This window comes from Balaenoptera ricei, chromosome 3, assembly GCF_028023285.1.
Source record: "Balaenoptera ricei isolate mBalRic1 chromosome 3, mBalRic1.hap2, whole genome shotgun sequence".
Classification (NCBI taxonomy): domain Eukaryota; kingdom Metazoa; phylum Chordata; class Mammalia; order Artiodactyla; family Balaenopteridae; genus Balaenoptera; species Balaenoptera ricei.
The window spans coordinates 157,090,821-157,107,778 of NC_082641.1; positions in this window are offsets into that span (position 1 = coordinate 157,090,821).

Below are 16,958 nucleotides of genomic sequence, written 5' to 3' on the forward strand. Positions count from 1 at the left end.
CTCTTTGCCCACCCAGGGAGCAAAAGGCCCAGGAAAATTTCCATGTGATTTTAGCTGGACCCCATTTACTGGATGATTCATCCCTCCTTTCCTTAATTCCACGCCAGCTTTCTTCACCTAGGTTTTCTCCTTTTCCCGAGACCATTCTTATCGTGATCTCTTGCTTTCTTTGTTTCACCACCTGTGGCTTAGGACCATATTTCTCCAAGTGTGGGCCCTTGAGCAGAAACATCAGTTTGTTAGAAATAGAAATTCGGAACCCACAAAATCTGCTTAGTCAGAAACTCGAGGGGATGGGGCCCAGCAGTCTGTCTTTGACACACCTTCCAGGTGATTCTGATGCATGCTCAAGTTTGAGAACCATTGGTGCAGTAGTTAATTTTTTTTTTTTTTTTTTTTAGCATTCCTTTAACCTTTCAAAGTGATTTATGAATTTCATCTGACTTACCACCCTTTAGGACAGCATTTTTCTCGCAGTGCTTTGTTTTTGGCCAAAATAAAGGGTTCCGTGGTCAGCTGGCATGGGAAAGACTACATTCTTATGCATACTTACTCTGTGCCCCCCATACCCTACCCCCAAAGTAGGTAAGGATTCTGGGGTCAGTTGCCAGGTTTCAAATTTTAGCTCTATCATTTAGTAGCTACTATTACTGCCACCTACTTACCTTAGTGATCTTTGGGGGAGTTACTTTCCTCTCTGAGCCTTTACTGTCTAGCTTGTAAACTCATGGAATAAAATGGCAATTACTTCTGTAGGAAGTTGTGAAGACTAAACAAAGTCATGCACATACAGTGACTCAGGTGGTGTTTGGCACGTGGAGAGCTTCCTTGAATGTCGTGGATCATACTGGCTATGACCCTTGTCATTGCCAGGACTGTACTAAATAAATAAATAACTCTCCGTCGGTTATCTCTGGCGCTTGGCATTTCACTGCTCATTTCTAAACCTGAACATTTGCCATGTGCTCCATTTTTCAATATTATACAAATGAGACTAGTTTTCACTAATATCCCGAGATAAACTATATTTGAAATTTTGCTTATTTCTTCCTTTTGTTTTCTGCCACCAAGCCACTTTCCTATCTGGGGCAGAATATTTCTTTTGATAGTGATTTAATATTTTAAGCCTTTGTTGAAGAATGTTGTCTAAGATGTGTCGAAAGTCTAAATAAATATTATTTCCTGCCTCAGTTTATTTACCACTTCAAAAAATTTCAGGTGTTTTATATCTATTTCTCTTTATAGATACAGAATCTACCTATAGATATAGAATTAATACAGATATCTATAGATTCTATAACTTTACGGTGTTTCTTCTATTAGGTTATTTTTACTTCAGTGTCTGAGTCTATTCTTAATTAAAAATTCCCTCAACCTACCCTATACTTCCAACAAATCCACAATGAATCTTATTTTATTGGGTCTTCTCCGGAGCCTTTGTAGGAGCCAAATTTGGGGCTATTTGGATGATTCTATCTAACTTTGCCTACAGATTCATAGTCGTCCTCAAGAGCATCCAGAACTCTGGTTGGATACCATTCCATCCTGGTGATTTATTTCACTTTTGTCAGTTAGGACGAGTACAACCCTTGCATTTTTCTTTCTTTACTTTAGCATAGTTGGACTGCTTCATAACAAAATTTGTATCCAAATATCCCCTTCAGTAAAATATTTCAGAATTTTGATTTATTCTCTTTTCTATCTTTTATTCATCCATGTACTCATGTTTGTAAGTCCAACTGATTCTTGGCTGGCTTTCTACCAATAATAAAAGAAAAAAACAACAACCAGAAAGTCCTTAAATTTTTTTTTTTTTTTTTAGCATTCCTTTAACTCTACAAAGCAATTTATGAATTTCATCTGTCTTACCATCCTTTAGGACAACATTTTTCTCACAGACTTTTGTTTTTGGCCAAAATAAAGGGTTCCGTGGTGAGCTGGCATGGGAAAGACTACATTCTTATGTGTACTTACTCTGTGCCCCCCATACCCTACCCCCAAAGTAGGTTAGTGATTCATAATTCACAGTGGCATTTTGAAAGATTCTGAGATGTACTGCATAAAGAATCTAATAGATTAACTTTGACCTATTCACACCCCCCACCCCCCCGCATAAACACCTATCATCATCCTATGAGCTAATGTTGGATAGGACACCTCTGTGACCTTTTGGTTTAGGAGTTTCCTTATTCTCTTTTGGTCAGTCTTTGTGTGTTTAGATGTACTTCTCTTTTTGTCTTTGCTTATTTATTTCTTTGCTAGTTAGACTTGCTGGGTCTGTTTTCCTTTTGCATTCTCAATATTCATTTGAAAATTTTGTACTTGAACTTTCTGTAACACATCTTTGAAACGATTCCTTTCCTCTTTCTGTCATCTGGTGTCTGAGTGATTGTCTTTTTGTTTTCATGTTTCTTTAGAGTGTTAGCCCTGGATTGGGTCAGATAACTTATGGGGAGTACTTACAATGAGTTTTAGGTCTTGTACTTGTGAATATTTCTTTTTTCCATTTATGCTTTTCCCATACTTATTTTTTTGATAGGCTTCTGTGACCCAAGTTGAAATTTTATAATAATTTACTTTGAACAACAGAATAACTTTTGTTATCTTTCTGTATTCTATGTTGAAATGGTTATTTTCACACTTTTAATAAGAATGCTACTTTGGTACTACTGGTGGTTATAATGGTTTCAGCGGTTTTTTTAATTTACTTAATAGTTGATGTAAGATTTTTAAGCTTCATTGCTTGTGATAGGGAATTAGCAACTAAAATAGTATGTTAACATTTATATTTTCCAGTGAACCTACTCAGAAATTCACTTTTCCTTCACAGAATTTGTAACAGAACTTCATATTGCCTTGCAGTGCTTACTGCATACAAGCTATGCCTATGCTCTTGTTTCTGCTTGCAGGCTCTTGCCAGATGTCATTTTGTCAATGACGCCCATTCCTACCACTGCATTTGAAGTTGCAGACCTCCTTCCCCACACTACCTGTTCCCCTCTCTACTTCATTTTTGCCTTTTGTGTTGATCAATATGTAACAAACTATGCATTTTATTTATTCATTGTGTTTGTTCTCCTTTAATACAAGGTGAACTCCCTGAGGGCAAGTGTTTTCATCTGTTTGGTCACTGCTTTGCCTCTACTGTCTAGAACAGTGTGACACATTATGGGTGCAGAGTAAGTTTTTTATTGAAGTACAGTTGATTTACAATGTTAATTTCTGCTGTACAGCAAAGAGACTCAGTTACATATATATGCATTCTTTCTCATACTTTTCCATTATGGTTTATCACAGGATATTGAATTTAGTTCCCTGTGCTGTATAGTAGGACCTTGTTGTTTATCCATCCTATATATAATAGTTTGCGTCTGCTAACCCCAAACTCTCAATCCATCTGTCCCCCACTGAATTCTTGATTTAAAAAAAAATTTAATCTCAGGAGATATAGAAAATGCATTCCATAACATTCAGTATCTATTCATGATACAAAATGAACAGACTATCATTAGAAGGTATAAGTATTCAGCAGATGTGATATTTAATGGTGAAACATTGAAAACATTCTTTTGTAATATTGAAACAAGATAAGACACCTTTCACCAACAAGATAATATAATCCTTCTTTGCAGCATTATATAGGAAGTCTTACACAGGAAGAAAAAGAAGAATTCTTAGCATTGGAGAAGAAGAAACTATCACTAGTCATTGAGGATATCTTGTCCCTGTAGAAAAACCAAAAGAATCTACAGATGAAGTATTCGAATGAATAAAAGTGGTTAGCAAGTATACTGCAAACAAAATCAATATACAAAATCAATTGCATTTCTGTACTCTGCTACAACTATTTAGAAAAGGCAATGAGATACCATTTATAATATTATCACAGTTATAAAGTACCTAGGAATAACTCTAGCAAGAATAGGCAACAACTATATGGAGAAAATTATAGAACAAAGACACTTAAGAAAAACTAAAGGAATGGAGAAATAAATCTTATTTCAATAGAAAATTTCAATCCACAGAAGATGTGATTCTCCCCAAATTGTTTTAGAGGTTTTATGAAGCTAAAATGAATTTCCTTCACCTCCCTCCCCCACATAGAACATGCGAGCTGATTCTTAGCAGCAAATGGAAGAGTGAATTGGGGATTTTTGACCTACTAGATATTAAGACTCGCTATTATAAAACTCTGCCAATTAAGACAGCATGGTACTGAGCAGAAATAAAAATAGATGATTGGAAGAGATTAGAGAAGCCAGGCGCACAGCCGTACATTTATGGTAAAGAGGAATATATAAATATATATGTATATGTTTTGGGGGTCAACCTTTAAGTTCTCTTAGCAAATTATAGTTATACATTGCAGTGTTATCAACTAGTCACCATGCTATACATTAGAACCTCAGAACTTATTCATCTTATAGCTTAAAGTTTGTAGACTTTATTTTTTTAGAGCAGTTTTATGTTCACAACAACATTGAGTGAAAGGTACAGGGATTTCCCATGTACCCCCTGTTCCCACATAGGTATAGCCTCCACCATTATCAACTACTCAGCAGAGAAGTATATTTGTTACAATTGATGAATCTACATTTACACTTCATTAGCACCCAAAGTCCATAGTTTACATTAGGATTCACGCTTGGTGTTGTATGTTCTATGGGTTTTGACTAATGACATTATCCACCATTATGGTATCACTTAGTTGGAATCAAAGAGTATGTATGTAGCCTTTCAGATTGGCTTCTTTCACTTAGTAATAAGCATTTAAAGTTCTTGCATATCTTTTCATGGGTTGATGGCTTATTTCTTTTTAGTGCTGAATAATATTCCATTATCTGGATGCACCAGTTTGTTTACCCATTCATCTACCGAAGGGCATCTTGGTGGCTTCCAAGTTTTGGCAATTATGAATAAAGCTGCTATGAAACATCTGTGTCCAGGTTTTTGATGTGGACATAATTTTTCAACTCCTTTGTGTAAATACCAAGGAGTCCGATTGCTGGATGATATAGTAAGAGTATGTTTAGTTTTGTAAGACACTGCCAAACTCTCTTCCAGAATGGCTGTACTATTTTGCATTCCCACCAGCAATGAATGAGCGTTCCTAATACTTCACATTCTTGCAAGTATTTGGGGCTGTCAGTGTTTGGATTTTCATTTTTCTAATAGGTAGGAGCATTGTCTTTAATTGGCGGGGGGGGGGAATAAAGGAAGTAACTCAGATATTCATTAATATCAATAGAATGATCTTGATTAAGCATGGTCAGTCCCTGAACTAGTGTCTTCCCGGACTGGGGAGTGCAGCGTGGGGCGGGGACTCGCGGAGAGGAGAACAGCTCATCAACCCCAGCGGGAGGCGCGCAGGTCTCGGGATGCGGAAGGCGGGCCGGCGCCGTGCTCCTCTCCGCCCCCGCGAGCGAGAAGGTCCCATGCAGCGGAGGGGCTGACCTCCGCGGGCGGGCCTGGGAGGGGCGCCGCGCCGGTGGTTCAGGGTCGCCCGAGGCTAGGCGCGAGGCGGGCACTTGCGCAGCGCGGGGCGGAGTGCGAGCCGGGGCCGGAACCGCCGCGGGTGGGGAAGGGCGGGGAGGAGCCTGGGAGCGCGCTGGCCGCCGCAGGGGGAGGGGCGGGGCGGAGCCGCGGCGCGCGCGCCCGTCGGAGGGGGAGGGACAGAGCAGCCATTGGGCGCGCTCAGTGTGGCCGCTGCGAGCGTGGGGCGGGCGTGGACCGCGGCGCGGCGGTGCGACTCCTTTCCGGGCCCTTCTCCCCTCCCCAGGCGAGGGCACCGTGTGGCGGCGGCGGGGCCAGCGAGGCCGGAGGAGGCGGCTGTGCCCGGGCATGGTGGTCTGGGGCAACGCGGAAGGTGAGCGACCCCCGGGCCGGCGGCGGGGGTGGGGGCGGGGTGGGACTGGCCTCGCGTCGCCGGGCGGCGGCCCAAGCGCGGGCGGCCTGAGGCGGGGCGGGGGCGGCGCGCCGGCCCGGCCCCCGCGGCTCTTGGTCTCGCGGCCTGGGCGGCCCGCGAGAAAAAAAAAAAAAGAAAAAAGAACTTAAAAATTGAGAGTTGCATATATAGTAAAATGGCATGAAAGTATACACAAGCATTGTCCCAAAACCAGTTTGCTGGTTTTGATACTGTAATATAGTTAGGTAAGATGTAACCATTGGAGGAAACTGGATGAAGCATACATAGGACTTCTCTGTACTATTTTTGCAACTTCTTTTTTACCTCTGATTTTTTCAAAATGAAAAAAAATAGTCAACAGTTTTAGTGCTGTTTTCTTGTAGATGAAATAGTGTCCCTCCATGAAAGCAATGAATTACTGATAAAAACCGAGGGCTACATCTCAAAAACATCATATTGAATAAAAAAGTAAATAGCATAAAAAGATATAGTATAAAGCTCAGAACATACAACCTAAACAATATATTATTTAGAGATATAGCTATGAGAAAATTAACAAGAAAAGCAAGTGAATGATAAGACACAGACTTGAAGATAATGTTTATCTCAAAGGACTAATGGAGGGTATGTGAACAAGAAAAGGGATTCAGGGTCCTCAAAGGTGATTGTAATGTTCTTTTCCTTAAATTTTTATTAATCACTATTTTATAACAACTCTGAAGTCTTAAAAATGTATAAACCTGATCTTTAGCATTTAATAGTCACCTTTATTGAAAAGAGTAAAATTAAGTGAAAGGTGAATAAAATTCAGCAACATTAAACATGTTTGATAGAGCATATAATTATAAGAGCATCTAAGAGAAGTTTGGGTTCTAGTTTAAATTCGGGTCTGACTAATTTGGGGTTAGTAGGTTTGGGTCAGTGGTTTTTGAAGGGCGGTCCCTGGGCCAGCAGCATTAGTACCACTTAGATATTTGTTAGAAACGTAAATTCTCAGACCTTACCCCAGACCTACGCTCTTGGGGAAGAGCCCAGCACTCTCTATTTTAACACAAACCCTCCAGGAGGTTCTGATGTGCACAGACTTTTGAGAGTCACCAGGAAGTTCAACTTTCTCACCCATAAAATTAGAATATAAAACTAGATCAGTGTTTCCCATAGTGTGGTAGATGTAGTACTGGTCATGTGCAAGATGTTTTTAAGTGATAGACACATCACCATTTAAAATTTTATTTATTGTAATGTTTGTTAGACTAGTACAGATAGATTACCAAACCTATAAGTTCACTGATGTTGTGTCATACATTGCTAAGTTAAAAAGAAAAGAAAGGAATGAACTTAATGTAAATATAAATAATAAGGCAAAATAGTAAGGTATGTATAGCAGAAAGTAACACAGCATTGTAAATCAACTATACTCCAATAAAAATTTAAAAAGTAAGGTGATATGAGAATATCACAAAATTCCTGGGGTTAGTTCTTAGATATTAAAGTTTCGGTAGTCCTGAAGAGGATCAATCTTGAAAATATTTTCCATTCTAAAATTCTGAGACTTCATGTGCTTGCTTTTCTTACAGATCTGCCTCCTTAATTTTGCTTTTTAAAATTCAAGCTAATACGTTAAAAATTTAGTCCACACAGCTTGTGTTGGGAGAGGAATGGCCTGTTAATGTGCTTTTGTATTGGGGGATACTTATCTGAGATTGAAAATTTAACCATAGTTAATGGAAAGTGTGGATAATTCACATGCGAATCATTAAAATTAAATATATTAAGGAGAAATCTGTTTTGAAAACATGATTTAATTTTAGAAGCACTTTCTTTCACTACGTGTAGTATTTATAGTGGAATAGGCAGATGGTTTTATGTAAGGAAATGAAATGAGGTTTGTGGACAGTAAGAAACATATTTTAATAATTAGGGATTTAGACTTTGAAAAGTCTATACAAGTTATAAACAGCTACAACATGACCGGCCCTTTTGTTAAAAAGTAAATTGATTTATTTATTTATTTTTGGCTGCGTTGGGTCTTTGTTGCCGTGTGTGGGCTTTCTCTAGTTGCGGCGAGCGGGGACTACTCTTCATTGCGGTGCGTGGGCTCTAGGCGCGCGGGCTTCAGTAGTTGTGGCACTTGGGCTCAGTAGTTGTGGCTCGTGGGCTTAGTTGCTCCGCAGCATGTGAGATCTTCCTGGACCAGGGGTCGAACCCGTGTCCCCTGCATTGGCAAGTGGATTCTATACCACTGCGCCACCAGGAAAGCCCCTGACTGGCCTTTTTAACTGGCATTTTAAATAGCTTTTTTGCGATGTAGTTCACATACAGTTCACCCACTTAAAGTGTACAATTCAGAGGTTGTGTATAGCCAGAGAGTTGTGCAGCCATCACCGTGCACAATTCTAGAACATTTCATTACCCCAGAAAGCAACCCTATATCCATTAGCAATTATTCTCCATTCCCTCTACACTCTCAACCCTAGGCAACCACTTATCTACATCTTATTTCTATGGATTTGCCTATCCTGGGCATTTCATATAAATAGAATTTATATTTCATATAAACATAATGATATGTAGCCTCTTGTGACTGGCTTCCTTAATATAATATTTTCAAGGTTCATCCGTATTGTAGCATGTATCAGTACTTTATTCCTTCTTATTGCTGAATAATATTCTGTTCTATTGATATTATATGTCACTTGATGGACATTTGGGTTGTTTGCACTTCTTGTCTTTTATGAATAATGTTGCATGTACGAACATTCATGTACAAGGGTTTGTGTGAAAGTATGTTTTAATTTCTGTTTTATACCTCGGAGTGGGATTTCTGGGTCAGATGATGACTGTGTTTAACATTGTAAGGAACTGACTGGATCTAAAATGCATTCTCATTCAAAGCAAAATTACAAGTTTGCTGAAAACTTAAATACATTTCTGTTCTAATTTATAATAAGGTACCAAGTTTGTTTGTCAATGGTTTTATTACAGAATATCCCTCTAAAATGATATTTGGCAAAAATCATCATTAAAATACATGTTTTTGAAAACAGCAGCTTACAAACGGCTGTTCTACATCACAGTTTATCATCATTTATCAAAATTGTCACATCTTCTGTGACATGGTTCTTTCTCTGCATATTTTATCGCTGCCTGTGTCATTTAGCATTTAGGGGGAAAAAATGTCATGGAATCTGCTTCCTGAGCTGATGATTGAATTCAGATTGTTCTGGTTGACTTTTACAAATAAATTACATGTTAAGAAACTGATGGTAGTTTTTTTTCCTAAAATTCTCGTTTCAGCAATAATAAAAAACATACTTCTAAAATAAAAACATAACATTTTGTAGTCTAGCTGCATCTGACACTTGATATTTTGCTGTGTTGCCCTATTAATATTTTGAAGTTATAAGGAGAGATACTTTTTTGTGTAATGAGAATTTATGTTCAGTAAATTGTTAATATTTGACTTTGTCTTACTTTCTTCTAATGCTTTCCTAAAGTCTTATGTACTAAATTACCTACCTTTAGATTTCTTTTTAGGAAAGGTGTTCAAGATATTTCTTTTTCATACCTATTTGTGAAATGAGGTTTTTAGCACCTCCTTGTTATGAAGGAATATTTCTGAAAAAAATAAGATAAACAACTAAATGCAGTGAATAACTGAAGTAATAGAGAAGTGGTAGTATAGAAAAAAGATGCTCCTCAGGGAAGAGAAAGAAAAAATACCAGTTGGACTTGAATGGATAAGATTTATTTAAAGCCTTTCATTGCTGCATGGAGGATAAACAAAAAGAGTAGTAAGGCAGCATGAGGCAATCAGTGTCCTTGTAAAGAAGACAAGAAATATCCTTAATCTCTGAATCTATAACTATATGATTCTACACATAGATCAGCTAAAATCATCCTTTGTTTTATTTCTAGTAGGGATAAGCTGTTCTATGCACAATATTGTAATGGATGTTTGTAGTGAAGACTTGAAGCATTTGGATCATTTGGGAAGTAGACTCAGACAGGGTTTAGTGTGTAGAATACTTGTAAGCATGTGCCCTTGGGAACAACATAGTGGGAGGGAGGCAGAGGCGTCAGGATTGGGCAGAAGCTTACGTCAAAGTGTCTCCTTGGCCAGCCTTCCAAGAGAGGTTTGTTGATAGCTTGGATGTGGGGTATGACAGAAAGAGGTGTCAGGATGATTTCAAGGATTTCAGCCTAACTAACTAGAAGGACGAAGTTGTCATCAACTTCATCCTTTGAAAGGAGGTTTGGTGGAGAAGATCTGCAGTTAGTTGGGCCTGTTAAACGTTCGAGATCTGTAAAACATCTATTGGCAGAGGATGAGTTGGTGAGTCCATATGTGAAACTGGAGCCCAGGAAAGAAGTCTGCAGTATATATAAACATGGGGGTGGTCAGCATAGGATAGATGCTAATTAGACCAGGAGACTAGCTGAGACCACCAAGTGAGCATGTGTAGACTGACTTGAGGATGAGACAGGGCTGAGTCCTGGGACACTTCAGCGCTTAGAAATTGGGGCAAATAGGGGAAACCAGCGGAGGAGACTGGGATGGAGCCCCAGGACCCAGCACACTGCTTAACAGCAGTGGGTAGTAGATGTTTATTTCGTGGATAAATGTCCAAAGGGGAGGGAAAATAACATAGGACAATGATGAATTTTATTTCTCCAGGTAGAATAAATTAAAAGGTGAAAAATAGGATCAACTGTTATCTATCTCCTCGGTGAATGGGTGGGGAGTGAGTCATGGAAATTAGAATAAAAATAGATGTGTTCTTTTCTATAAAAATAGATGTGTATACCTATAAAATAGGAACCGTTCCTTTTAATAAACTGAAGTATTTTTAATGCAGTTACTTTCTTTTAATCTTTATGGTACCTATTGTGCTTGTGTGGCTAATTCTTCGAGAAACTGTATAAAAATGTCCCTTGTGTATAGAGATGAATCCAGTTCTTCAGATTGATTATTTCTATTGTTTGTGAATATGCTTTAAAGTAGCACATTAAGTAGTTGAAACTCATTTGAGAAATTATCCTATATTTGTATCTCTCTTCTTTGTACTAAATGACAGAAGAATTTCATTTATATATTTGCTTCCATATATTTGATAATTTACAGTAGAATTTTCAGTGTTCTTCATGCTTAAAATTGGTACTAAAGGTGATTTGGAAATTGTGTTGAGCATGTATCTCGCTAAACTATAGAAGACAGACATTTTGTTCAAGGATTTTATATTCTAGGTGAAAAAGTTAAAACATTTATGGAAAGGTACATAAACAATTTTCTTGGGAAAATATACAGTTATGTCATTGAAACTCTGAGTCCTGTCTTACACTGAGCGGGACATTTATTAAAGAATAGACTGAAAGTAGAAATATCTGTAAGCTTGAATTTTGACAGAATGAAAGAAGAATACAAAAATCAAGCTCACAGACTCAGCTGCCTTGATGTGGATGAAGCTTCTGTAAACAGACAGCTACTGTCCTTGAATAATAGTTCACATATCTTTTGAAGTGAATTAAGCTTTGGTTGTATTGGACCTGACCTGTCGGTGAGAAGGAGATGGCTGAGGCCAGGGAGGCGTGTGAGCTTTCTCAAGACAGACTATAGAGTCGCTGGTGACTGAGACAAGTAGTGAAACGTTATTTCAAGGGTTGAAATGTGAATAGGAACCAGTGATTTAACAATGCTCATCTCTAACTTTTAAGCCTTTTCTTGAGCCAGAAACCTTGGTTTTTTATGAGAGGTTGAGATTCCCTGAAGATACAACCTAGGTTGGACAGTTACCCAGATCTATTATATATTTAAGCTCAGGAAAGTTATGTGAACTGTGTTACTGCTTCTTGTTTTTGTGAGTTTTTGGTCCAGGCTTTCAGAAAGACCTGAGCTGAACTCTAGGACAAAGCTTGTGGTGACCACCATTGCTGTTTCAAGCCACTGTCCTCTGTGTTTCTTTCTGTCATTCAGGAATTTTGTTGTCATAGCTCCTCTATTACTGACGTGTGTGTGTGTGTGTGTGTGTGTGTGTGTGTGTGTGTGTGTGTGTAGGGGGTGTCCTTCATTTGTAAATTCTGTAATCTTTGGACCTTGGATGGAGATGGTAAATACAGAAGTCTTAGAATAGAATTGGTCCCAAACTATTTTGAGAGAAAACACAAAGCATATTAAAACTTACATTTTCAATTAAAGCATAGGGAAACCATTCACAAAAAGGGTGCAGAAGTTGATGCTGTTGTTTATTGTGTTATATGCTGGTTATAGACCTTCATTTTACGGTTATTTCTCTGAAATGCAGTAAAAAAACCCAAAAAACAAAAAACAATGCCTAGCACCATAGCAGCCCGTATGAAATGAGGCATATGCTGTTTCTAAGACTCACAGCATGTTTTTCTGATACTGTGTTTGCCCATAAACATGTTGATGGTAGGTGCTGTCTGAGGCAGGGGCGGTTTTCCTATGGAAATCCTCTCTTGAACATACTGGTTTCTGATTCCCCTTGAGGAAGAATGAAGCTCCTTTTTGCTTCCTTAGCAAATTTGATACTTCAAGTATTAATAACATAGCCAGTGGTTGATATGTATCTTGATGACTTACAGGTCATCATGATGGCTGCTCTGTCATAAGTTGCTGTGGTTTCAGAGTACGTTAGAACTCTACGCAGCGTTTTGAGGTGGGAGGGAGCTGAGGTGTAATGAAAGAGAAATTCCCTGCACAGCAGTGGTGATGCCTTAATGATAAAATCATCTTGCTCGGTCTCAAAATCCCTGGGTCTGCCAGCAACAGCATTAGATGTGAAGTCTGACCTGGGCTTCCATTTTGATTTTGCCATTAAAAGCGTTATGACTTTGCCCTCAGCACTTCTGCGAGTCTAGAGGAATGTTAATTACTAAATGAAAACAAATTTATGAGATCCTTTTGATGGAGTAGAGTGTAATATCTGCTGAGTGCCCCAATATACATTCAGCCCTCTAGAGGAGAAGACTTATAAGTGGTAAAGAGTAGGCTGCTTTTGGAGAAGGAAGCGTGAGGTGAGATGGCAAATTTGGGAATACGTTTTCTAAGGAAGGCCTTGGAGGAGGCCATCATTCTGTAAACCTGAACTTGAGATACAGCAGTGTCCGTTTTGGGGATAGGAGGTCTCTGGGGCATTTATGATTGGGAGTGTGTGAAAATACTGATTCAGAGCCACGAGACCCTGTGACATTGGCTGCATCTAACCCAGGTCTTTCTCATTTAGGGCCCCAGACTAGGGAAGCTACAGTTATCTTCTGAAAGATAGTAAAAAAGATGATCTTGCTGCTCTTAAAGTGAAAGAATCCAAGTTTTGGTGAAGAAATGTTTTAGGGACAGGATTGCCCCCATGTTTTTAATATCACTTTTGACTGATTGTTTATTTCGCTTCTTATTTGGGGAAAAGTATATGGAAGTTCAGGTTGGGAAAATTACTTGGAAGAGTTTCTTAAGAATAACCTCATTAGATAGTTTGTGTGTAGATGTGAGAATAAAGTTTTCTTAGAAACAAATAATTTTTTTATTATTTCAAATATTTTATTTTCCTTAAAGATAGGAGTAGATTTTATAGTTTGAGACTCTTGCTATTATTTAAGCAATAACCAATAAATGTGAGTAAGTAGCAATTATTTAGGAAGAATGATATAATGATGAACTATTGGAAAATATAAAAACTATAGATAGCATTGTTGAATTGGAAGGGACTTATCACCTGATTTTATAGACAGTTTATCTCATTATTCAGCCTCCTCACTGTAAAATGGTAAAAATATTAGTTGATCCAGAGTTATTTTAAGGAATAAAAGAGAATTTATTCATTCAACAATTATTTATTAAGTGCTTACTAGGCGCTGAGGCACATGCAGGTTCAGAGGATGTGTCTGTGTATTAGAAAGAAGAAAATCCTGGCCTTCATGGATTTTACCGACTAAGAGGCAAGAGGCTTTACCCAGTGATGACAAACGTGATGAGGGCTTCCAGTGTGCTCCCTGCAGTGGTGTTTTAGACTGAACACAGTGCCTGATAGTTGCGGTAGAAGAAGACTAGCACCAATGTGTCTTGGATGCAAAGTACACCCATTATCTCATTTAAATCTAACACCAGGTCTATAAACTAGGTCTAGTTTCCCCCCTTTTACAGCTGAGCAATGTTGTGTTCTTTTAGGTCTGTGATCAAATCATGGTTATTAAATAAATTAATGAGTAAACTTGGACCTAAAGTGTGGTCCAAGGTCTTCAGCCAGATAGTGGCAGAGCTGGCACTAGAACTGGTTTTGACTCAAGCTCAGGGCTCCTTTCATTGTACCACATTGCCCCTCAGAGCGTGCATGGGCAAATAATCGTATGTACCATGGTAGATAGGAAGAGTGCACAGTTTCAGAGATCCCATACTTGCCAATATGAAAATCATTTCACACAGTACAAATAATAACAGCGAAATCAGGGCTGCTGGCATCCTCAGTTTTAATTCCCATCGCTAGTTATATTCAATTATCCAGTGAGATGGACTTTGAGCTGTGGATTTAGTGTATTAAGTAATAGGATCCAACTCGAAGTTTTCTCTGGCAAGCTATTGGCTGTGAAGTAAATTCAAGGCTATTCATCCAAAACGTAAGGTGTCCTGAAGTAGATGTATATGTCATCTTGCCTAATGGGTGGGTTGTGTGAGAGATTTTTCTTTCCAGATTGAGTCATTGGAGACCATTGCTCCTATTACTGCCTTTGAAGTCCTGCAGCTGGTGAACCTTTGGTAGTTGAGATTTCTTTCTCAAAAAACAAAAACCAAAAACATGTATTAGAAGTATTTGTAGTCTAGTTGTGTGTGGGTTACGTGTCTTAATTAGTAAAGTTCTAGTGAATGTCTTGGGATTTTATAAAAACTTCAGTAATAACAACTAAAAATGAACATTTCTGATCCTTTCTCGTGACCCCATAATCAAATCCAAGTCAGTTTCTACTCTCTGCCTGCTATCCTCCAACTCTGAACCATCTTGAAAATACTTGTTTTTTCTAAACATTGTTAGTTTAGGGAGTTACTTGGAGTGAGAGAGTCTCTTTCCTTTGGCTTCCTTTGGGTCAGCAAAGCAGAGGAGTTAGTTTTGGAGGGTTCTCCTTCTATGCATCATCAATTTTAGTCCTTGGCAACGTCTCTAGTCCCTAAGAAATGATGTGGGACTCCCCACGTCTTCCAGAATTTTTAGAAGGCATGTGATGTATTAAGAGTACCTGTGTCTCTTCTGTAATTCATCTGGGCTCTGCAAACTGCCGAAGTGTATCTAATAGAGAAGTACAAGACATGTGCCTATTTTCTTAAAAGTCAACCTTAATTTCGTGTCACTCCAGTCTGCCGCTGGTCTACCCAATAATTAGGATTTTAAGGCTTATGAGTAGTTAGGGGCGCTCCTAGTCCAGAAAGGAGATGCAACTGAAAATATGACATATATTGGCACTACCACTGCAGTGCTTTGGGTTTAAACATTCATCAGTCAAAACTAAACTCTATGAAATGAATGCCAGGATAGACCAGTCTCATCCTGATTTCCTGTCTGGAGTCTATTGCTATAAAAGGTGTATATGTTTATAATTCCTGCCCCTAATAGTCCCTTGCTTCTGTAGAGCAGTGTTTCTTTCCCAAGCACTTAAATATGTTTGATTTTACCCTTGCACCTGTCTTTTAAGGCAGACACACTCAAGTTGACACACAGTTTTTCTCATGACAAGGACCAGTTGTGATTTATGGCCATTTACAGGATGTCAGTGATGTGGAGAGGGTACATTTTGAGCGAACAAGGCTGTATATGTATATCCTTTCACTTGGCAATAAAGAACATGGTAAAAAGCTGTTTTCTTCTGAGTGAAGAGCCCTTAGGCTAACTTCCTATAATGTTCACCTAATGTGTTACTATGTTCAAGTCACCTTAACAAATATTTCTTGAGTGCCTGCCTCCTGCAAGGTATTCCACTGGCTGAAGTGAAAGTTTCTGTGAGAAGCCTGATGTATAGAATTTGGAAGTAAAAAAATGCAGTGTTAGTGTGGGTCTTTACTGCTTTAGTTGAAAAGAAAGTGTTATGAGGTAACCTGTCTTTTCCTTTATGAATTTGGCTTGTTTAGTAAGAAACATATTAACCAAAGATGAAAGGTAGATTCAGAAACATTTATTCACTTTTAATAGGAGTATAAACTTTTATTTTCACCAGAAATTCCTGAACACCTTGATTATAATAAAGTACAACCCTGATTTTGGCGTTTAGGGCCAAGGATAAAAGATTCGTAGACTTACTGAAGAGTAGATTGTATGAAAGCACAGACTCCTGATAAACGCTGAGTGCCCTGTAGTCCTCTAGATCAGCGGTCCCTAACCTTTTTGGCACCAGGGACCAGTTTCGTGGAAGACAGTTTTTCCACGGACGGGGGGGTTTGGGGTATGGTTCAGGTGGTAATGTGAGTGATGGGAAGCGGCAGATGAAGCTTCGCTCGCTCCCCGCCACTCACCTCTTGCTGTGCGGCCAGGTTCCTGGGGGGTTGGGGAGCCCTGCTCTAAATAACTGTCCTAAAAGTGGAAGAACCAGTCTTTTTGTTGGTGAGGACCCAGTGGCCTCCATCATTGTAACTACTGTGATATAACCTGTAGTGTGTGATTGATAAATAATTTAATACTGTTGACAGGGGTATTTGTTGCTTATTTTGTACATTTGCAAGCAGTTCTTTCTTCCTCATGATACTCCTTGCATTAATAGTTGAGCGAAATGACATGATGAGTCAATAAGACTGCTTTCCCTGTGACCAGAGTTGTCAGGACAAGTCAAGGTCTAATCAGACATTTTCATTTCATTAAGTTGGACTTTTGCCAGAGCCTTTTGGAAGCCAGCATAACACTTGTTCTTGCAGGTCATTGGCCCAGACACAGTCACATGATTACACCTCCATGCGAGAATGTCTGGGAAATGTTGTTTTATAGTCTTGTTTCGGAATAAAAATCAGGGTTCTGACGTTAAGAAAAAGGCTACTGCTGAGCTACCCCAATTCTTTTCCCTA